Here is a 24814-nt window from a genome sequence, read left to right as displayed (position 1 = left end):
GTGATGTTTCTGCTTTCTAATATGCTGTCTAGATTTGTTATAGCTTTCTTTCCAAGAAGGAAGACTCTTTTAATTTCGTGGTTGCAGTCACCATCTCACTGATTTTGGAGGCCAAGAAAATAAAATCTGTCATTATTTCCACTTTTTCCCCTTCTATTTGCCATGAAGGAATGGGAGTAAATGCCATCATCTTAGTTTTTTGAATGCTGAGTTTTAAGCCAGCTTTTTCACTCTCCTCTTTCATCCTCATCAAAAAGCTTTTTAGTTCCTCTTCAATTTCTGCCACTAGACTCGTATCATCTGTATATCTGAGGTTGTTACATTTTTCCCAGTAATTTTGACTCTAGCTTGTGATTCATCCAAACCAGCATTTCACAGAAGGTATTGTGCATAGAAGTTAAATTAACAGAGTGACAATATACAGCCTTGATGTAGTCCTTTTCCAGTTAGGAACAAGTGAGTTGTTCCATGTCTGATTCTAACTGTTGCTTCTTGACCTGCATACAGGTTTCTCAGGAGGCAGGTAAGGTGGTCTGGTATTCTATCTCTTTAAGAAATTTCCACAGTTTGTTGTGATCCACAGAGTCAAAAGCTTTAGGGTTGTCAGTGAAGCAGAAGTAGATGGTTTTCTGGAGTTCCCTTGCTTTCTCTATGATCCAACGAATGTTGGGAATTTGATTTCTGGTTCCTCTGCCTTTTCTAAACCCAGCTTGTACATCTAGAAGTTCTCAGTTCACATACTGTTAAAGCGCAACTTGAAGGATTTAGCACATTACCTTGTTCAGTTCAGTTCAGTCCCTCAGTCTTGTCCGACCCTTTGCGACCCAATGGACTGCAGCACACCAGGCCTCCCTGTCCATCACCAACTCCTGGAGTTTACCGAAACTCATGGTCAATTGAGTCGCAATGCCATCCAACCATCTCATCCTCTGTCATCCCCTTCTCCTCCCACCTTCAATCTTTCACAGCATCAAGGTATTTTCCAATGAGTCAGTTCTTCACATCAGGTGGTATTGGAATTTCAGCTTCAGCATCGGTCCATCCAATGAATATTCAGGACTGATTTCCTTTAGGATGGACTGGTTGGATCGCCTTGCAGTCCAAGGGACTCTCAAGAGTCTTCTCCAACACCACAGTTCAAATGCATCAATTCTTCGGCATTCAGCTTTCATTATAGTCCAACTCTTACATCCATACGTGACTACTGGAAAAACCATAGCCTTGACTAGACAGACCTTTGTTGGCAAAGTAATGTCTCTACTTTTTAATATGCTGTCTAGGTTGGTCATAACTTTTCTTCCAAGGAGTAAGTGTCTATTAATGTCTTGGCTGCAGTCACCATCTACAGAAATTTTGGAGCCCCAAAAAATAAAGTTTGTCATTGTTTCCACTGTTTCCCCATCTATCTGCCATGAAGTGATGGGACTAGATGCCATGATCTTAGTTTTCTGAATGTTGAGTTTTAGGCCAACATTTTCTACTCTCCTGTTTCACTTTCATCAAGAGGCTCTTTAGTTCTTCTTTGCTTTCTGCCATAAGGGTGGTGTTATTTGCATATCTGAGGTCATTGATATTTCTCCTGGCAGTCTTGATCCAGCTTGTGCTTCCTCCAGCCCAGCGTTTCTCATGATGTACTCGGCATATAAATTAAACAAGCAGGGTGACAATATGTAGCCTTGAAGTACTCCTTTCCCTATTTGGAACCAGTCTGTTGTTCCATGTCCAGTTCTAACTGTTGCTTCCTGACCTGCATACAGATTTCTCAATAGGCAGGTAACATGGTCTGGTATGCCCATCTTTTTCAGGATTTTCCAGTTTGCTGTGACCCACAGAGTCAAAGACTTTGGCATAGCAATAAAGCAGAAGTAGATGTTTTTTCTGGAACTCTTTTGCTTTTTCGATAATCCAACAGATCTTGGCAATTTGATCTCTGGTTCCTCTGCCTATTCTAAAACCAGCTTGAACATCTGAAAGCTCATTGTTCATGTACTGTTGAACCCTGGTTTGGAGAATTTTGAGCATTACTTTGCTAGCATGTGAGATGAGTGCAATTGTGTGGTAGTTTGAGCATTCTTTGGCATTGCCTTTCTTTGGGATTGGAATGAAAACTGACCTTTTCCATTCTTGTGGCCACTGCTGAGTTTTCCAAATTTGCTGGCATATTGAGTGCAGCACTTTCAAGCATCATCTTTTAGCATTTGAAATAGCTCAACTGGAATTCCATCACCTCCACTAGTTTTGTTTGTAGTGATGCTTCCTAAGGCCCACTTTACTTCACATTCCAGGATGTCTGGCTCTAGGTGAGTGATCATACCATCATGATTATCTGGATGGTGAAGATCTTTTTTGTATCGTTCTTCTGTGTATTCTTGCCACCTCTTCTTAATGCCTTCTGTTTCTGTTAGATCCATACCATTTCTGTCCTTTACTGAGCCCATCTTTGCATGAAATGTCCCCTTGGTATCTCTAATTTTCTTGAAGAGATCTCTAGTCTTTCCCATTCTATTGTTTTCCTCTATTTTTTTTTTTTTTTTTGCACTGATCACTAATGTCTGTTTCTAGGTGAATGACCACATCATCATGATTATTCGTGTCATCAAGACCTTTTTTGTGTAGTTCTTCTGTGTATTCTTGCTACCTCTTCTTAATATCTTCTGTTTCTATTAGGCCCTTACTGCTTCTGTCCTTTATCATGCCCATCATTGCATGAAATGTTCTCTTGATATCTTCGAGGAGATGCAAGAGACACACGTTTGATGTCTGGGTTGGCAAGATCCTCTGGAGGAAAAAACGGCAGCGCACTTCAGTATTCTTACCTGAAAAATCTCAAGGGCAGAGGATCATGTCAAGCCACAGTCCAGGGGATCGCAATGAGTAAGATATGTCTGAGCAGACATGCATGCACTTTTGCAATAAGGAGCTTATGATCTTAGCCACAGTCAGCTCCAGGTCTTGTTTTTACTGACCATACACAGCTTCCCCATCTTTGACTGCAAAGACACAGTCAATCTGATTTCCCTATTGACCATCTGGTGATGTCCATGATTGATGCATAGAGAGTTCTAGTCAGAAACCTGAAATTCCCAGTCCACACCGGCTTGACAGGCAAGGATGTCACCCTGTTATCAACCATCTCCACCCCTTCTTATATTCATGCTACTTAATCTACGCACAAAATTTCTAGATTGCCTTTAACCTAAAATTTATTTTTTCTTATTTTACTACTTAAATATTTATCACTTTATTTCACTGATAATTATAGTAAAAGTAGAAAATTTTAATGATGAAGATTTAACCACAATTAAGAGCAAGTATTTACTGATTAAAAAGAAAATCTTCACATCTTTTATTATCACATGAATAAGTTCAAAATCTTCAGGAAGAGCTAGAGAAAAATCAATACATGCATTAATGCAAAATTGATTTTAGCATTTTTTTCAAATATATTCATATCACTTCTGTGCAAAATATGTATGTCTAGAGAAATAAAACCTGGTGACATAATTAGTATTTTCTTTTATAATAACTATTTTTAATAATAAGGATCAGAGCTCTAAGTGAGAATTTCTCACCTTTTCAAAAAATCATTTTCATATTTCTTCATAACATGATTATTGGATTGTAATAACTATTTAAAATAAACCTCACTGTTTTATCAGATGTTGGTTCAGGGGAGTTTTAAGTTTGAAAGCAGTATCTTGAACTTAAGATTATTTTCTGTGACATCTGTTAAGTTCCAAAAAAACTAATTCACACTTTCTTCAGAATCTAGATAAAACTAACAGAAAATTTGGAACTTGAAACTGATTTTTCCCCTAGCCAAAAATACCTTCATTTACCTTAAGAAAACTATCCCCAGCCCTAACAATAAAACCCATGCTCTTTAAGATGTCAGGGAGTCTCACATGGAGACATGTAACTCCCATTCCCTTCGCCTGGCTTCCTGTAGTGTTTTTTCCCTTCAGGAGATTTGTTTCTGTTAGCTATTTTCAGTCATCCCATGATGACTTCATAGAGCCTCTTGCTTTCATAATTTATCAGTACATCCAGTCCTATTACAGCCAATAAAACATCTGATGCAAGGCTGGATTCTCACAAGGGTCCAGGAGAAAATAAAGGAAAATAGCATCAATTATTTCCCTGGTGGCTCAAACAGTAAAGGATCCTTCTGCAATGCGGCAGGCCTGGGTTTGATCCCTGGGTTTGGAAGATTCTTGGAGGAGGGCATGGTAACCCACTCCAGTATTCTTGCCTGGGGAATCCCCATGTCAAAGGAGGCTGGTGTGCTACCGTCTGTGGGGTCACAGAGAGTCGGACACAACCGAGTGACTAAGCACACTCACATATGTGAAACACCTGTTCTCCAGGGAGACTGGCTTCAGTTCCAGCATGGTCCCTTTCCTGCCTCTAAGTAGGTGGCTCTCTCTTATGATCTATCAGTCAGCTGACTTGCTAGGCATTTTCCATGTTCCTCTCAACTTAGACCTTAGTCAGAATGCCAGAAAAATCTGCTTCTTCTACACTTTGAGAGCTTTCTTCTTGTTTTATTTTCTTTTTAGTACAACTACCTCATATCAGGATGAGTTAATCAGAAATAGCCGTGGTCGATCTTCACTGCAAAGTCCATGGCAGAATAGTAATCACCTTGGTGTGCTTTGAACTTTCCTGGTGGCTCAGATGGTAAAGAATCTGCCTGCAATGCAGGAGACCTGGGTTCAGTCCCTGGGTCAGGGAGATCCGCTGGAGAAGGAAATGGATACGCACTCCACTAATCTTGCCTGGAGAATTCCATGGACAGGGGCCTGGTGGGGTTGCAGAGTCAGACATGACTGAGCAACTGACACTCTCATTTTGGTACACCTCAATGAGCCCAAGATTCACATAGGAGGAGAGGACAGGAGCAACAGGGAATGAGTCTGTTTAGATTTCTCCATAAACCGCCTCTTTTTGACCATCTGGGGCAGTGGATCTGTAACAATAGGGAAAAAAGACCTAACTATTTGAGTAAAAATCATAAGACAAAACTTCATAGTAAAGTAGGAATAACAACCAAATGAAGACCCCCATGCTGTTTCCTATGCCAGAGTCAAATGCTCAGTACTTATGGCACTTTGAGCAAGAGACTTTTTATTTGAAGGTGTCAGTGTTCTCAGTTGTGAAATTCCTACAGTCTTTTTCATATCTATGATTCATGGTCAATTCCTTAAAGTGAAAGTTAGCTAAATAGTAAAGCAGATCTTGCTTGATAGGCATCCATTATATCCTAAGAGAGAAGTAGGTAGATGGAAGTTAGAAGTCATCATAGAATGTAGGTGTGAAAATTTATGGAATCATTTATTTGATAAATAATAAATAATAATTTAGAGGTTTTGCACATAACTCATTTTATTGGAATTAAGAGTTTCACATATTATCATGTGATTAAAGTCAAGTATAAATAGCACAGTGAAAACAATCCTTTTAATGTAGAGACTTTTCTGAGATATTTAATACAAAATCATGGCCATGTACCCCAGATCCTGGTTCTAGGTTGAGATCTGTCCCTGTTGGCTAGTTTCTTTGTTTAAATTCTTAGCGTGATTGTGATTTGTGTTTGATGGTCCCATTATCTTGGCTATTAAAATCCAAGTACCTATATCTCTCCTTGATTTAGACCTAAGACAGTGTAGAATTATTGACCACTTGCTGGGTGATATCGATATTATGAAAAAGTGGTATTGATTTCCTAAGCTAGATTTTCCTTATCTGTAAAATGGAAATGATTAAATGCATTTAGTCTTTACTCTCTAATTAGTTTCTTTTTTCTCAGAAACATGATGAAGTAGGCAAAGCACAGACTTCTGGTATCATGTGGCCTCTTTTCATTTTCTTGTTCATTTTAGCCTAATTTCATGCTTGTGCTTATTTGCTCCTTCATGGTGTCTGACTCTTCACAACCGCATGGACTGTAGCCCACCAGATACCTCTGTGCATGGGACTTTTTTCCAGGCAAGAATCCTGGAGTGGGTTGCCATTTCCTTCTCTAGGAGTTAGCCTAGTTGGGTTGCTATGTAAATCAGGAAAAGAGACATTTAAGACCACCACAAAAGTGATTGGTTTTATCATCAAAAGAGCCTCAGTTGGATGTCAGCAGATTCCTTTTTCTTTCTAAAATTATGACCTTAGCATTGACAACTTTATGAGAAAGTGAAAACTAGTTTTAGGTAATTTATAACTTTTCATTAGAGAGAAGGAGGACTCCTGTTTTAGGTTCCTTCCCTATGCTGAGTCCTCTTCCTCCTCCGTGAAATCTTTCTTTTGGTTGTTTTCTTCTCTCCAGCTGGTTAACATTTATTGATCCCCTGTTGAGGGAGAGGTGTTTATTACCTCCACTATTGCCTGTGCCTACTTGTTTATCCTCGTCTTCCCCTCCTTTTCAAAAATGTCACAATAGCCTCATCACAACAGATTGTTTGTTGCTATAAAGATTTCTTTTTTGTTGCTGTTTTAATAGAAGATGTCATGGGACATGCAAAGGGTAGTAGTTATCAGAAGAAATATTTTGACAACTGCCATTTAGCCAATTTGAAAAGCTTCATGGAAATGCTTATGACTTCAGTTTGCATCATTTGTTTATCTTTTGCTTTATGAATGACTGTTGGTATGAACTGAAAGGTTTGTAATAGACCTTTATATTGTGTTATTATTTATAGTTGCCTAGCAGTAAAAGCCATGGAGCTCATTTTAAAATCAACAAAAATCCAACACCAAATTCATAAAATTAAGTACAAATTAACATCTGATGGGAACTCCTTAGATTCTCAGTTTACGTGACATCTCAGCATCCGTTGTCTGATTGGACTCTCATTAGACAGGTAAGGAAATTGAGACCTGGAGAGGGAAAGTGATGTGCCCAGGTTTTCAGTCAAGTAGCAGAGTTCCTCGGCCTCCCATTCCAGTTCTCTTTCTACCAGTCAAGGACACCTCTCCATTTGCTGCTAATTCTTGGTGGTGCTAAGATTCTTCTTATTTCTCTAGTTTCCTTGTCAAAATTTGCAATGGTGGAGACAAGAAAAGTGAATAAGAAAAAGATGTCAGTGCAAAATTATACCAGTGTTAGTCCTTCTATTTTATATGCTTCTAATGTGTTTTATTGTAGGCTAATAGGATGAAACTCCTGCCTCATGTTTAAGTATAATTCCTTAAAAATGCTCTGTTGATATAGTTCAATGTAATAAAGAAAATTTACATATGACTAGCAAATTTGTTTTCACTGTTATAATGTACTCTATTGTTTCTAGATTAAATATGGAAATTATGTGAACATATTGAATGAATATCAAGATACCTTTTTAAAGCAACTATTAAAATGTAAAATGTGAATAAATTTAAATCTGTCTCTTACTGTGAAGAAGTGATTGATGAATTGCAACATGGAAACAATGGCTGTTCTCTTCCGTCATTAATTTTAATGATATTTTTCATATTGCAAGATGTGCCTTGAGACCTTCAAAGGATCCACACATGGAATTTATCAAATAAAAATTGCAGTGGTTTCTTTGGGTGACATAGCCAGAATGCATAAGAAGTCACTTAGAACTTATCCTCATGTATAAATGAAACAGGGGATCAGCACCAGCTTGTATCTAATGTTTTACTGGGATAAATGTCTGTCCTTGTTCTATGGGTAAAAATAAGGCTGGTTACAACATTTGTACAAACAACTTGAACCATCAGAACACAAAAAATTGATACATGGATTAAAGTATCCAAAATAATTTATAACAAATACTGGTAAATATGCTTATTCACTCATATTCTGTCCCCAAAAGAGGTACTATAAAACTAATATGTGCTAATTTTTTTGCCATCAGAAGAAAGCTCCCAATTAGATTAGACTTTTTAACATAGCAATCCTTTTTCTTAGAAATTCATTCTAAGGCATTGAAAAACAAAATCTACAGAAAAATAAAAATATATCTACTAGTGAATAGTATAATTTACTGAAAAAAAAAACCCTGAAAACTAAGTTTATGCCTCCAAATAGAGTAACATACAAATAACCTGTGTTACACCATGCAAAAGAATATTATTCAGACATTGAAAACAGCAAATGAAATAATAATTTTATTCATACATTTTACAATTTGAAAGTGTTTTGCTTTTTTTTTTGCAGTATCTCATTTGATGATTCTTGATACAAGGGAAATGCTTATAAAATATTCAAAGTGAAATAGTATTTAAAAATTTATAGATGAACTATGATGAACCACATAAAATGCTACAGATGAATAAAGATTAGAATGTGTGTATATGCATTATGTAGATAGATAGTAGATAGATACACACATACAGTATATAGTTGAGGGAGCTATATATATCATTTTCTTTAATATTAAGATATGTAATTTAAACAAAAACTTGTTCTAAATTTTAAACAGAAAACAAAATGTGATTATTCCTCTTGAATAGATTAAACTAAAAAACATTGTCTTTTTCCGTGATGGAATAGAATCCATAAAACAGATCTTTTACTCTAATTTCGATATGAATGAATAAATCATGTTTCTGAAATTTTTAGCCAACCAAGATGAAATTCAGTCCATGATATTAGTTCAGCCTATAAATATATAATTTAAGTGTATCCAGACTTTATTTAGCTTCCAAAAATGACCCTGGAGTTCTAATAATATCTCAACTAAAGAGTAGGAATAATGCAAACACACAGATTTGTTTAGTCACAGTCCAAAGACATAAATAAGTGGAAGAATTTACTATTTTCCTTAAAATCTGTTGGAGATTGTTGTTTTGTGAATATCACACTTTTGTATTTCTGATCCTCTAGCTCAGCAATATCTGAAGAGCATAGTGCACTCTCGGCTTTATTTGCATTGACTTTTTGTTTAAAGAGCAAAATCCACTCCTTGAAATACAGCCCTGCTTAGCTAATGAACCTGTTTCTCCTTACGAGCATCTTAGAAAAATTTTATTCAATTTAAAAAGGAAAACATATGGCTATGACTTAACTATTGGAAATTTAAATGCTCAGTATGCATGAATTTGGTCTTTCTATTTCTCCAGTTCCTCAAATATTATTTAAGCAGGCAAACACACAAATAAAACACTAATGGGTGAATGAATTTTAACCTGAGTCCAAATACTCCTGATTGGCCTCAAGACCTTTATGCTCAACACAGCTGGTCCCAAGAAACACGTAAATTGAGGACCTGAGCCTGCCATTTGATTAACAGGCTGATGTTTGTTCATTTTCTTGTAACCCTGAGTTCTCTACCAGCTGGTTCCTAGTTAGGTCAGAAGATACATAGAACACAAACAAAAGTGCAAGAAGGGCCCAAGTGACTTCAGCAACACAGTCTCACCCTTAGGCACCCTGCTTGCTGCTGCTGACAAGTGCACAGTCGTGTCCTACTCTTTGCAACTCCATGGACTGTCCACAGGCTCCTCTGTCCATGGGATTTTTCCAGGCAAGAAAACTGGAGTGAGTTGAGGCACCCTGGTTACCCCCAAATAAATTTATATTGACTTTACAGAACAGAGCTCTGTAAAATATGCACTAAAGCAAGCTCTTTTTTTAGAAGACAATAGATTTTCTTGATTGTATATACTGTTAGTTCATCATTCCCCTTTTAGGAATAAGTAGAGGTTCTCTTCTTATTCCTAAAGACATTACTTTGCAAACAAATCTCTGTGTAGTCAAAGCTATGGTTTTTCCAGTGGTCATGTATGGATGTGAGAGTTGGACCATAAAGAATGCTGAGTGCTGAAGGATTGATGCTTTTGAACTGCGGTGTTGAAAAAACTCTTGAGGGTCCCTTGGACTGCAAGGAGGTCAAACCAGTCAATCCTAAAGGAAATCAATCCTGAATACTCATTGAAAGGACTGATGCTGAAGCTGAAGCTCCACTAATTTGGCCACCTGATGTGAAGAACTGACTCATTGGAAAATCCCCTGGTGCTGGGAAAGGCTGAAGGCGGGCAGAGAAGGAAACAGAGGGTGAGATAGTTGGATGGCATCACCGATTCAAAGGACATGAGTTAGAGCAAGCGTTAAGAGATGGTGAAGGACAGGGAAGCCTGGCCTGCTGCAGTCCATGAAGTTACAAACAGTTGGACACGACTGAGCAACTGAACAACAAAGGGCTTCCCTGGTGGCTCAGACAGTAAAGAATCTGCCTGAATTGAAGGCCTGGGTTCGATCCTTGGGTTGGGAAGATCCCCTGGAGGGCATGGCAGCCCACTCAAGTATTCTTTACAGGAGAACCCCCATGGACAGAGGAGCCTGGCAGATACAGTCCATGGGGTTGCAAAGAGTCGGACATGACTCAGTGACTCCACATAGCACAGTTATTCAAAAACACAGTTATTCAAAAAGTTATTCATAATCACGTATTCATGAGTACTTAGATGTACACCATGTTCTTTCTCTCTGTATGTACACATAGACACAATACAGCTGGTAAGACAAATGATAATAACAGGTCTAAAGACTGAATGTTTCCACTTGCAGATATTATAAACATGGGTGAGTTAGTTCTGAAATTTTTTTTCAGAAATGATTCCCAAATATTATGATCTAGAGTTATTGGTTTCTCTTTTTCTTCTTTTTTTCCATCTTCCTTTCTTTTTACTATATGGTAGTAATGATCATTGCAGAATATTTGCAAAATAGAAAAAAGGTCAAAAATAAAATTGTTCCTGTTGTCTCACTGCTGTTAATGTTGCTGTTTAGTTGCTAAGTCATGTCCTACTCTTTGCGACCCTATGGACTGTAGCCCGCCAGGTTCCTCTGTCCATCGGATTCTCTAGGCAATAATACTGGAGTTAGTTGCCATTTCCTTATCCAGGGGATCTTCCTGACCCAGTGATTGAACCCAAGTCTCCTGCACTGGAAGACGGATTCTTTACCACTGAGCCTCCTTGGAAGCCTCTCCATGTATAGAGGAACCCAGTGAGCTAGAATCCATGGGTCCCAAAAAGTTGGACATGACTGAGTGACTAACAATTTCACTTTCAAGGGATGTTGACACTGATGTTTTGAAGGTTTTACCCTCAAGGACCTACTTAGTAGAAAACAGAAATAACCAGGTCCCAGAGGGTCCCAGTCTCCCAAAAGGAGCCCTTACTGAAGGATGTTGGTGGAACAGCATTTGAGGCTACAATCACCTAGCCCAGGTTGCCAGGTGACTGAAAACTTTTCCTCAGACCACCTGACTATAATGGCCTGTCACACTGTACATGGGTGACAATTATATTGCAAGACTATATTTTAATGAAAATTTCAAATATGTCCAATGCTCCTGATTGCACATTTTAAAGCAACTTTAAATACCCAGAAATTCCTTTCCCTGTGTTCACAAAATGATAATCTTCAGAATTTTTTTCCTTCTAATTTATACTCCTAAGTATTTTTTTCTAAAACCACTTGAACGTATTTAGGAAAACTTTCAGTAAAATCAGAACAGTGATTATTTACAGCATAGAGTAGAGAGACATGAACAGAAACATCTTTTTGCCTTCAGGAGAAAAATGTCTTCAATGCAAAACAAAATTATGTTTCAAGAAACATTAAATTTTTACTGCTCAGGAAGTGTTCAGTTTCAGAATTTTGACTGTATATACATTAAGAGACCTGAAATATGTATCTTGAAGCATCCACATAAAATGATTGACAATCTAAAAGCTTACACATTTCAGATTACTTTACATTTTTCCCTAAATGACCTTCAATGTTTTAACAATATTTGCTCTCCATCGCTAATAATAGTTATTATCATGTGGAGTTGTTTCTAAAGCCCAAGAAAAGGAATTAAATCGAAGGGAGTGGCAGGGGAAAATGTGTTAAAAAAAAATAGTTTTTCTCATTAGATTACAAACTAGAAACAACCGAATTATACTCATTTAGGAACCCAGTTCCACCCTACATGGAAGGACTCTAAGAATTGCAGGCTGCTGCTGCTGCTGCTAAGTCACTTCAGTCGTGTCCGACTCTGTGCGACCCCATAGACGGCAGCCCACCAGGCTCTGCCGTCCCTGGGATTCTCCAGGCAAGAACACTGGAGTGGGTTGCCATTTCCTTCTCCAATGCATGAAAGAGAAAAGTGAAAGTGAAGTCGCTCAGTCGTTTCTGACTCTTCGAGACCCCGTGGACTGCAGCCCACCAGGCTCCTCCGTCCATGGGATTTTCCAGGCAAGAGTACTGGAGTGGGGTGCCATTGCCTTCTCTAAAGAATTGCAGGCTAGACCTTTAATATCTGTGTGAAGTTGAATACTGCCAGTAGGGCGCATCAGGAAGGTATCATCATTAGGAAAGGGAGCAAGAACCAAGCAGAAAACCAAACCATCTTATTTGCTCTTTTACCCACTGCAAGTATTGGCCCATGCTTCCTAATGCTTTCTTATACACTTAAACTTTAATACAAGTTTCTTTTCATTTGTTGTTGTTGTTATTCAGTTGCTCAGTCATGTTTGACTCTTTTGACCCCATGGACTGCAGCATGCCAGTCCCTGTCCTTCACCGTCTCCTGGAGTTTGCTCAGACTCATGCTTATTGAGTCAGTGATACCATCCAAACATCTCATCCTTTTTTATCCCCTTCTCCTCCTGCCTTCAATCTTTCCCAGCAGCAGAATCTTTTCTAATGAGATGGCTCTTTGCCTCAAGTGGCCAAAGTATTGAAGTTTCAGCTTCAGGATCAGCATCAGTCAGTCTTTCCAAAGCATGTTCAAGGTTGATTTCCTTTAGGACTGACTGGTTTGATCTTTCAGGCCAAGGGACTCTCAAGAGTCTTCCCCAGCACTACATTTTGAAAGCATCAATTCTATGGAGCTCAGCCTTTTATGGTATTACATGAAATCAGGATCTCGAAATGAAGTTTCTGAGACAAAGAAAGAGAGGGTGCAATGTGCTTTTCTGTATTTTCTTCTGTGAAATTACACTCAGGAAAACACTAGCTGAACTGTTTGAAAAACCAAGTGCTTTAATGGGACAGTATAACAATGTGCAGAAAATACCAGAAATGATGTTTCCTTTTTCATTATTTTTGATTTGAGAGATAATTGAAAACTTTGCCAGTAGATTTTTATTTCATTGAAAGATCACTGCAGTAGTTTCTAAATTTAAAAAATAATAATTCTGACATGGTTATGTTTTATCCTTTCTTCAGAATTAAAATGAGTTTAAGAATAAGAGAAATCAGCTTTTCACTTTGCTATATGGTGGTTTTATCGGTAAAGAATCTGCCTGCAAGGCAGGAGACCCGGTTTCAGTCCCTGGGACAGGAAGCTACCCTGGAGAATAAAATGGCAACTCCAGGATTCTTGCCAGGGAAATCCCACGGACAGAGGAACCTGGCAGGCTCCAGTCCATGGGTCGCAAGAATCGGACACGACTTTACCGACTAAACCACCATCACCATATATGTCATCATAGGCTTCTCTATAGAGTAACTTTTTTTTACTTGCTCTTTAGTTAAATATGGTTCCATAGAACAAGAGGGTTGTAGTGAGTGTCAAAATGTGTATTCTGAGCAAAAATAGCAATAAAATGAATGCCAAATAGCTGAAGGCCTTTTACTTTCTTTTGTGTGAGCTGATTGGCTATTCAGGATGATGTTAGTGCTTTTATTTTTTTATTCAGAATTTAAACTGAAAAAATATTAAAATTCTTGTTTTTATTCTTTTTCTCTATTTATTTTGACTTATTAGTAATCAGTGGCCCAGTTATATTTATCTCTTTAAAGAAAATATCTGCAACACACTGATTCTAGCTCCAAGATTTTGAAATTTAGTTTTCTTTTTAAGGCTAGATTTGGCGAGGATGAAGAGGCTGGTTTTATGAAGTGATGTTGGATGGTGCAGTTTGCAGATGAGAGTATTAAAAGCAGAGGCGAAGTATCATCAGCCAGTGGCATTCTCAGAGAAGATTGTAAAAATATGGGAAAGGGAGACTGAAGGCAGGAACAATTACCCTATGTGAAGGATTTGGTGTGAATTGCCCTGCTGGCTTGCAGATATAATTTCAAGGTTTCTCCCTCAGCTGGCAATGCCACTTAAAATGAGGAGAGCAGAAATACATACCATGCAGGGCTGCATTTCAGGCTCTGCTTCTAGCATTCCAATAAAGCTGGTAGAAAGAACCTAGTGTTTTATTAACATCCTCAGACTCAGGGAACTGAAAATTGTGACTCTTGATACAGTACTCCAAACTATAGTTGAAAAAAATGCCTTGTCTGCTACATTTAAGGGTAAGAGATTGCCTTGTTCCCTTGTGGGCATTTCTAAGGATTTTGTAATTTAAGCAAATTGAAATAAAACAATACTCGTGAAAAATGGAGTGGTAGTTACTGTATAGAAACACTCTAAACTCACATCTTCAGAATATACTGTGTAGCTTATGCATGGGTGCTCTGTTGCTCAGTCATGTCTGACTCTGCAACCCCATGGACTGTAGCCTGCCAGGCTCCTCTGTCCATGGAATTCTCCAGGTAAGAATACTGGAGTAGGTTGCCATTTCCTTCTCCAGAGGATCTTCCCAACCCAGGGATCAAACCCACATCTGCACTGGCAGGCAGACTCTTAACCCCTACAACTGGGAACTCTACTTAACATTGTGGGGACCTAAATGGGAGGGGAGTCCAAACGGGAGAGGATGTGTATCTATGTATGGCTGATTCATTTTGCTGTACAGTAGAAACTGACACAACATTGTAAAGCTACTATACACCAATAAAAATTAATTAAAATAAACACATATTCTGTTTCTTTCTGTAAAAAAATAGACATTCATCTTCAGCTTGAAGACAGGCCAAAACCATTAAAAAAAAAAAAAGAATTATAGGCACGTATTAACAAAAACTATTATTTTTTGTCTGTATCCTACATCAACTTCCTTGTTAAAAAAAACAAAAACAAAACTTTTTCTAAACATTTCTGTGCTCTTTATAAAAGCTAATTTGCCTGGCAAATATTCTCAAGGTTTGGTGGTAATTGCATTCTTGTCTTCTCTACTCCCTCTATTTATAAAGCACATTTTATTTCTGTTCTTCTTTTGAGAAAGTTATAAATCAACAGATTTCTTCCAAGTTCAAGGCCAGGCAGACCGTGATTGTAGTTCAAGCCCCACCACTCACCAGTAACAGTGTGCCGGCAAATTCTTCTCAGTGATAAAATGGGATAGAATGGCATCATCCACTCAACGGACTTGAGTTTAAGCAAACTCTGGGAGATAGTGAAGGACAGGGAAGCCTGGCGTGCTGCAATCCATGGGGTCATGAAGAGTCGGACCCAACTGATCAACTGAACAACAGCAATACAGTGGGAATAACACCAATTACCTCATAGCATCTACAAGGATTAACTGAGAGAACATTCGTGAAGCCCCCAGCCCTGTGTGTCTCAGGAGACAGGTGTTCATAGGTTCACTCCTTTCCTGTTTCCCCATTGGTCTGCTTCCTTTACCCGCCCTCAACCTATTTCCAAATAATGCATACATAATTGTAGGAACGTTAGCATGAATGGCCTGACGTGTTTGTTACTGAATTAACTCAGCAGTGAACTTGGCATTCTCTCCCCAAACTTTCCCCTTCATTAATCCTCCTGGGCAGCATCCTTAAACACAGTCTTCCTCCTAGACACCAGAAACCGTGAAACCAGTCATGCACGAGAGCATTTTCTACCAGGCTTTCAGCGGGGCTCATTTGTCCTTAAAGACCAGACAGAGCTTATGTTGTTCACAGTGGGCTGACTCTGGCCATGTGGTCACTGCCGTCAAGATCCGCCACCAGGAGGACAGCAGTTCAATAAAATCTTGAACTCTATTTATAGCCCACTTGAAACAAACACTCTCCCATGAAGCCTGAGGAGTCCTCTTTGAGTACACAGAAAGTAATTCACTAGTCCCAGTACCAAACTAGGGCAACAGAAGGGTGGAAAATGCAGTAAGTACATTTTTTTTTCTAGCCCTCTACAGTTTATAAAGCATTTGCTCCCGCGTGCTGTCTCATTTCATCTTCATATTGACCCAGCAGGGAGCCAAAGCAGACGTTGGCAGTAAATCCCCATTTTATAGATTTTAAACCCACTGGTTAGGAGGTTAGATGAGTTGCTCATGTTACATGGTTGGAGAAGGAGGGGAGAGGAAAGTGGTTAAAGAGTAAGAATGATTTCCTGTTAATGCGATCAATCTAATCTTCAGTGAATAATGGTTTACCTGTAAGAATAAAAAAGAAAGCACAGCAAAGAGAAATAATGTTTTATCATGTTTTGGCAAACTTAAAAACTGTTTCTTCTCCACTTTGGATAGGAAAACCAAAATAAGATAAATAAAAGCTGCTGTATAGAGCAGGGTGCTCAGCTCAGTCGGTGTTCTATGATAATCTAGATGGGTAGGATGCGGTGGGATGGGGTAGAATGCGAGGGGTGCCACAAGTAAGGAGATATATATATATAGATATATGTACACATATACCTGCTTCATTTGGTTATACAACACTATAAGGCAACTGTACCCCAATTAAAAAAAAAAACTTAGACTTTGCAGGGAAATGTTTATAAACATGTTTGTATCTGCCTAGAATATCTACATGCAGAATAATTATATTTTAGGCCAGAAACGCCTCTCTGAAATCTCTCCAAATTAAAATGTGCATCAGTCAAGACTAATCTTGAAAAAGATGGCAAGCATTTTTATGAGACCTTTTAGTTGATTTTGCCAGTCACCTCTGAAATAGATATATCTTTACTGTCTTTTTAATATGGGGGATTTACATAATTCAAATATGTGTCCCCAGAGCAAGACTTCATTAATGGGAATTAGTCTATGGAGCAGAAATGATTTTATTCTGAAAAGAATTTATTTTATTTTGGTTTTGGCAAGGACTTTAATTTTCTAAGATCTTTCTTTAAGCTTGTTAACCGCAAAGAGTCAGACATGACTTAGTGACTGGGGAACAGCCACGTGAAAAGAGCATACAAAAAACTTTTTGGCTTGAAAAGGATGTCTGATCTATTAGAATAGCTGCAGTGAAGTCCGTGTGTGTGTGTGTGTGTGTGTGTGTGTGTGTGTGTGTGTGTGTGACACACACAGAGATAAAGAGAGGGAAGGGGGAGAGAGAGAGATTATTCAAGAGTGCCTCTGGCTTAGCAGATTGGCAGTGAGCCATTTGGGGCTTCTCAGATTTACTGCTTCTCTGACTATTGTTGCAGCTCTGATTTATGAAGTTCAAAATCTCTTGAAAAGCAAGGTGTCTTAAGTTTACAGTTTTTGCTTGATGGTCCCGCCCTTTCCCCTGTTCATTCCTTTTGCCCCCCGTTCACCTTGCAATGACCTTGCCCGACTCAGCATTTTTACCTGAGCTCAGTAGCCGGGGAACCTGCTAGAGCTGGGGCAAGGGCAGCGGTTGGTTTCCATTCCTGCGTGATGGAGTCATGGGAGTAAACTGTCGGGAAGCAGCAGAGGGTAGGACCCGAGCGGCGCAGGGCTGAACTGCGCTAAGCGGCTCGGGACGGAGCAGCTGGCTCCGTCTCCCAGCCTGCGAGCGCAGCCTGCATTTGTCACTGACCACTGAAGTGTGTGTTTGTGCAAGGTGAGAACTGGGTGCTTTCTCACTTCTTTGGAGACAACTTGCCAGGTATTGCTGTCGATTGTGTTTGCTCACTCGGGGAGGTTTCTGTCACTGCAAATTCAGGACCTAGACTGTGTGTGGTTTTATTTATTGTTTTCTGTCGTGATCCATTCAGCGCTGCAGGGTGCCGGAATTATGGCAACAGATTGGACGAACTGCTGTCCTTACCCTGCAATGTGATCAGTTTGGTGCCGTTTGCTTGGATTCTTTCATTGATCGCTGCTGCCAAATGATAGAGCTCTTCATAGACGGGATTCCAGCGCTGATCTGAAAGCGTGTGAAAACTGCTTCCGATAGAAATCTGGCTTGCTGTTTTTTGGAGTACTTGCTGGGGTGTATTCTTTGCTCATGTTTTAATGGGTGAAACTTTGGAGAGAGCAGAGTGCCTTAGGGTCTGATCTGGTGATAAAAGTAACATGGGAGTTTTCTGTGTTTTTGCTTGTGGAAATGAAAACTTAGGCTTGGCTAATGGTGTGTGTGTGTGGTGGGGGGGAGGGTATAATTTTTAAAAAAGGAACCGAGAATCAAAAGAAAAACAAATTTTACTTGGCTATATTTTGATGTACTTATTAATTTAATCGGCTCCTACAGCTTTTGTTATCAGCATATTTTAAATTTTGGAACTTTGCATTTTGTGTGCACAAGGACAATACAACTGCAGTGTGTGTTTGTGAAGGCATGTGGGGACGTGGAGTATGTGCTTACTAGGAATAAAACAGGAATCCAAAACGTACCCTTGGCTAAGCTGACAGGCCTTAATACTGCACCGGCTTTGTGTGTTAGCTACTTAACAGACTTACGCAAGATGTAAAGGAGATACAGTGTATTATTATATCTAAATAAATATACAGGAGATTTGTATGAATAAAACACATGCTCTAAAAAAGAAAGCTCTTGGGAATTGGGTAGTAAAAATAAGATGAGCAAAAGTTTGAAAAGCTATCAAATTTTACAGGGAGAGGAAAATAACACGTTAAAATGAGGAATAAGCGCAATGGGATATGAAAAGTACTTCAACTGCTCAAATGTATAAGTCTAATGACAGAACAATAGCGTATTTAAGGAAATTCAGAGTGTGCAGAAATGAAGCCCAGAGCAAAATTTCTTAATAAGACATGGTTTCAACCTACCTGTGGAATATATTTATTTGTCTTCATCAAGTTGAGTTCCGTTGCCTAGATTGATAAAATTAGAATGTGTTTAAAAAATACAGATTTAAAAATTGTATCTAAAATTTCTTTTCATTTGGGTAGACTTGGAAAGCTAATAATGTAACATGTGTTAAAATGCAGTAAACATTGAAATTGTTCAAAACACTTAACAAGCAATATATAATATGAAAATTTTTTGTCCCGGTTTTGAATTATGTCAGTTTAGAAAGACACTGATCTTCTAAACTAGGATGTCAGCTGTTGCTACGTACACTTGGACTGCTGAGCCCATGGATCCACTCTTCATGGTTTCTTGCTTTTAGGCTTCATTACAACACTGTGGAATGGTGAGCAGAAAACACTTGAATCTAACATTGTCGTGCTTTCTATGAGTTTAGGACAGAAATATTTTCATCTGATAGATATGAAACTTGAGGTGTACAAAGAATTCATGATTAGTTGGCCTTTCCATCTTAGAATCTGTACTATTAATACCTTGACTTTTTGGCTGCCTCCATCTAAAATTTGACTGCTTCTTTAAAAGGGTGTAACATAACATTATCACCAGGGCTGAAAAGAGGTAGTGGACAACCTCTTATCATTGTTTTATAAACACAAGAGTATCCATGACTCTATGATGGTGGTGCTTGTGGTTTAGTTGCTAAGTTCTGTCTGACTCATGTGACCCCGTAGACAATAGCCTGCTAGGCTCTTCTGTCCATGGGATTTCCCAGGCAACTGGAGTGGGTTGCCATTTCCTTTTTCAGGGGATCTTCCCAATACAGGAATTGAACCTGTGTCTCCTGTGTCTCCTGCATTGGAGGCAGATTCTTTTACCGCTGAGCCACCAGAGAAGTCCTGTCTCTATGATGAATGCAGTCTGATATGTTTGAATGTGGTGTGTCCATCTGTCCCCATCTGTCCTTCCACCTTAGAAACTTTGTCCTCTCTTTGAAGAACCACAATCTGTGTAAGCAGCCAAGAAATGCCTTAAATAGTGTTCACATTTATTCTTTAGATAACCAGCTTACCATAGCATACAAAGAGGTTTAAAAAGATTTAGAGATTATAGGTACTGACCTCAAAGCACATGCTAGTCTGTGCAAACACATTTATGTCTATGCAATTAAGGACTCCTAGTTAAAGGAAAAGATTAGGCTTTATTTATGTATTTGATGATTATCTCTTTTCTTTTCTTTTAAAGCTTAATTTTCTTAACACGTTGTATTCTCTCTTCCTCTCTTCTTTTAGCTTTATACTTGATTCTAGACTTTAAACTTGGTAAATCCTTAATTTACTGAACCTGCTTTCTTTTGACCTACCCTCAATCTCTTATTCTTGGGTAAGAAGTCCTTCCTCCTGGAGGAAGACCCACCTCCCTGAGATCAAGAGACAACTACTCCCTCTCTGAGCAGGAAATGTGATGATCACTGGGAAAGAATGGACTGATAAATGGCTCCCAGGCAGACAATGACCGTGTCTATCTCACTTAGTGTTTCTACTATTCATGCTCTTAGCCATCTAGTCTGCTACTAGGCTTTGAAACCTTCATTAAGAAATGTTTGCACATAGCACCATAGTTACCCTGTCATGAAGACTCTTGGTAAATTGAGATTTAAATATGATTTGATGTGTATGGGATTGGTTTAAAGTAGTATTGGTTCTCTTTTTACCTTAAAGTGAAGTTGCTCAGTCATGTCCAACTCTACAGACCACATGGACTGTAGCCTACCAGGCTCCTCCATCCATGGGATTTTCCAGGCAAGAGTACTGGGGTGGGTTGCCATTGCCTTCTTCAGGGGATCTCCCTGACCCGGGGATCAAACCCTGGTCTCCCGCATTGCGGGCAGACGCTTTACTATCTGAGCCACCAGCTTAGCATTAAGGTAATTAAGTTCTATTTTGCCTATTAATTCCTCGTGAAGTACTGTACATTCAGGTGAAGCCATGAGCATTCACACAACTTTTAATTATTATTTCAAGATTCCCTAAAGTAGGCTCAGATTGTTTCTGGACAAGAAACATGGACGGCAGGGTGTATGATCTGTTTTTCTGGTAGATGTCCCCCTGAGGCTATAGAGTGCCCAGATGATCTCTGGACTGCTTAGTGGACCCCTGGGCTGCAAGAAGCTGGCAGCAGCTGCAGGAGCAGGTGGCTGCAGGCAGCTCTCCACCGGAGACCGTGATGAAAACATTTCTGCAAGTCTTCTCAAGAGGTCTGCCTCATCTGTCTTGAATCCAGTGTGTCTTCTAAGTAAACAGGATGGATAGAGTCTGGTTGCTAGCAGGTGGGCCCAGATCATGACAGACCTCCACACAAAATGCATCTCCATATTTTTTACACATTTTTACAACCAGTATAAGTCCTGTTTTTACAACCCTTAAATTATTTCTACTAGTACATGCTTAAGTTACTTTAGTCATGTCTGAATCTTTGTGGCCCCATAGACTGTAGCCCACCAGGCTTCTCTGCCGATGGGATTCTTCAGGGAAGAATACTGGAGTGGGTTACCGTGCCCTCCTTCAGGGGATCTTCCCAACTCAGGGATCGAACCCAAGTCTCTGACGTCTCCTGCATTGGCAGAGGGGTTCTTTATCACTAGGGCCAACTGGGAAGCCCCATTGGGCAGGCTTTAAACCTGACCCCAATGTTTAACCAGTCCCTTCCAAGAGCTACCCTCTACCACACAAGACAAATAATTTTTAAGAAATACTAACAGCCAATTAAGCCCTTTACATTTTAATAGCCAAATAATTTTCATCCATATATAATTTGAATAGCCACTTCAAGAGAATAAAATTACAATATCCAGATATCTCTAAAGGCCAAGAAACCATCACCAAAAAATTATTGCAGAGTTTCCTGTTACAAACATTTTGGATCATAAGGGAATGTTCAAGAATTCTATTCCAACACTCCAAAGTCAATAAAAAGTGACTCTTAGATGTTCTTTTGTGATGGAGTATTTTCAAGATCAGCCTGCTTAGAAATATGTATATATATTTAAATTAATTAATTAATTTATTTTACTTTGCAACATTGTATTATGATAAAGTATAAAACATACTAGAGCCTGTCCCTTCTCTCACTCCTATTCTGTTGTAGTGTGAGATTTTGCTTATTGAATAACTCTTATCAGAACACATCAGTATGTTAAGAGGAATTATCTTATAGCCATAAGGAAGTATCTCCTTTTCTTTATAAGTTAGTATAAGAACTCAACTCTATAATGTAGGCTTTGGAGACTTCCCTGGGAGTCCAGTGGTTAAGATTCTGTTTCCAATGTATGGGGCAAGTGTTCAATCCCTGGTCGGGAAACTAAGATCCTACATGCCATGTGGCATGGTCAAAAATTTAAAAACAAAACTAAATAAAGATTTTAAAAATTAAAAAAAATAATTAAAATGTTGGGTTTATTATTATTTAGATATAGAGTGAGAACAACAGATGAGGAGATGGTTACCACTGCAAAAACAGTGTGCTACTCACTTTCAGAAGGTTGGACACATCGTGTCTTGAAGCCCTGGGGTTGGTCAGAAGGCAGAGAAAGAGGAAAGCATGAGCAAGAGCCTTTATTGTGCTTTCCTTGGGGAAGAACACATACTTTGGCCCTCTGATGCGACGAGCTGACTCATTTGAGAAAACCCTGATGCTGGGAAAGATTGAGGGCAGGCAGAGAGGGGGACGACAGAGGATGAGATGGTTGGATGGCATCACCGGCTCAATGGACATGAGTTTGGGTAAACTTCGGGAGTTGGTGATGGACAGGGAGGCCTGGCGTGCTGTGGTTCATGGGGTCACAAAGAGTCGGACACGACTGAGCGACTGAACTGAACTGACGAAGAACAGACAAAGTAGGGTGAGCAGGCTTCGTCTTGGGTTGCTGGAATAATTTCAGCAGTCTCTGGGGCATAGAGAGTCTCTAGCTGTCTATGTACCTGGTCCTAAGATGCCTAGGGCAAATGGATATTAGCCCTGATTATGAGTGCCTTGTGAAAGTCAGATAAAGGACCTGATTGGGATCAGGGCTCAGAATAGACTTATTTGCATAAAAAGGCATGCTCTGGGTTAGTCTTTCCTATTTTTAGGAATCGGCTTGCCCTGGAAGGGGCAGCTTGTTTATGGTCAACAAAGCCCGGATGCCAAAACATTTGAAATACAGAAAATTGAGGTCACCGCAGAGCACTGAGTAAGTGCTATACAGTGGGTTCTCATCAGTTATCTGTTTTATGCTTGGTAGAGTATATGTGTCAATCCCAGTCTCCCAGTTCATTCCATCTCCCATTTCCCCACGTGGTGTTCATACGTTTGTGCGCTATGTCTGTGTCTCTATTTCTACTCTGCAGATAGCTTCATCTGTACCATTTTTCTAGAATCCAGATAGGAAATCCAAGAAAGAGTGTACACATGTATACATGTAGCTGATTCAAGCAGAATCAAGCAAGCAGAAACTAGCCCAACATTGTAAAGCAACTTTACTCCAGCAAAAAAAAAAAAAAAATTAAAGAAATACAGAAAGTTAAAAGGCATTTCTAATGCAAACTAACACACCCAAACAGAAATAGATTGATTACTTAGTATCATTTTGCCAGATTTGGTATTCACCTGGTTAGTCCACTATGGACAACAATCTCTTGACATGAAATGTACCTCTTCATCAATTCCAGGACCTCTGCCAGTAAACTCCAGAAAGGTTTTGGTTCAGTTGGTTTTGTTTTTTAAATTCAATACTTTAAAACAACAAAAAGGTCGAAAATAGCTAAATCCTCTTTATTGAAAAACTAGGCACATTTCACTTGTCCTACACAGCTGTATGTTATTCGAGTTAGAGGCTAACAATAAATGCTTCCACATTAGAGTTGTGTTAAAATCCTTAAATAGGCTGTAATTATTAAAGAAAGTTTAACTTTGTACACTCACCGTTCCCCTTTGGTTGGAGTCAACTCCTGGCACACACAAGTTAATAAATAATTGCTCAATGGATAAATAAATGATTCAGTCACCGGAGCTCATTAGCGGAATTTTCTTCAGATTCCCTAAGAGCCTTTTGCATTGTTTCCAGTATGATTTTCATAATAAGGAAATTAAGGAAAAAAGAGCAAATTACGTTGATTATTCTGCTCAAACAAAAGCTGAGTCTCTTGTCACTTAAAAATATCCATAACAGGCCATGCTAGTATAAACAAACATAGAATGTGGTAAGGGACATATATAAATTGAGTAACAATTCTGTTTCAGCTGAACTGGCAAAACTATCATTCATAATGCCCTACTCCTTGAGTCAGCAGTAATGCACAGAGGGATGAAGAACATGTAGCAGATGAATAGGATAGTTAATCTATCAAATTAGGATAGACCAACATGTGCTAAAAATAACCTGTAATCAAGGAAGATAGCGCCTTAGAAATGTGGCATTTTCCCTCATCATATTTCTGTTTCGTCATTTTTAAACATAAAGGAAACGAGAAAGCATACATACGGTGTTTTAGTTGAAGGAGAATTTTCTTCCTCTCCGTATTTAGTGTCTCCATTCCAGTTACTGGAATTTCCCATGGGAATTTATTGTGTAATAAATATGGAACTTCGAAACGGTGGGGGAAGAATGACTGAGTTGACAACAGGTATTGGTACTACTGGCTTCCCAGGTGGCGCAGTGGTAAAGAACCTGCCTGCCAAATGCAGGAGATGCAAGAGGCATGGGTTCGATCCCTGGGTTGGGAAGATCCCCTGGAGTAGGAAATGGCAACCCACTCCAGTACTCTTGCCTGGGACATCTCACAGAGGAGCTTAGCGAGCTACAGTCCAGGGGGTTGCAGAGAGCAATTGTGCACAATTGGTTACAAGATAGCCATCTCAGAAAAGGGGAAAGGGGGTGATCTTTTCCCCAAAATAAATTCTAGAGGAGTAGAAGATTTAGACATAAAATATGAAACTACATGCACATGAGAAGAAGGCTTTGGTGTACTGATTTGCTCAGAGAAGATGCTACACCGACCGAATCGCTAGGCAGCCACGAACAGGAGTAGGAATGACATCCTTCTG

General features: G+C 39.1%; 1 protein-coding gene across 5 annotated transcripts in view; it reads left to right on the top strand.

The window, feature by feature from the left end:
• Window positions 1–24814, top strand: part of ARHGAP24 (Rho GTPase activating protein 24) — a 544676-nt gene that overhangs the window by 360776 nt on the left and 159086 nt on the right. Inside the window, exon 1 of one of the 5 annotated variants that reach the window (XM_065914158.1) lies at window positions 17389–17581. The exons of 3 other annotated variants lie outside the window; for them this stretch is intronic. The gene's annotated coding sequence lies outside the window, so the exon portion shown is untranslated. Of the gene's footprint in view, window positions 1–17388; window positions 17627–24814 lie in introns of those variants that run through there. One more of the 5 variants, XM_065914160.1, reaches the window with a different exon arrangement.

Source organism: Muntiacus reevesi, chromosome 22 (assembly GCF_963930625.1).
Source record: "Muntiacus reevesi chromosome 22, mMunRee1.1, whole genome shotgun sequence".
In the NCBI taxonomy this organism is placed as follows: Eukaryota; Metazoa; Chordata; class Mammalia; order Artiodactyla; family Cervidae; genus Muntiacus; species Muntiacus reevesi.
This window is presented reverse-complemented; position numbering and strand designations above follow the sequence as displayed.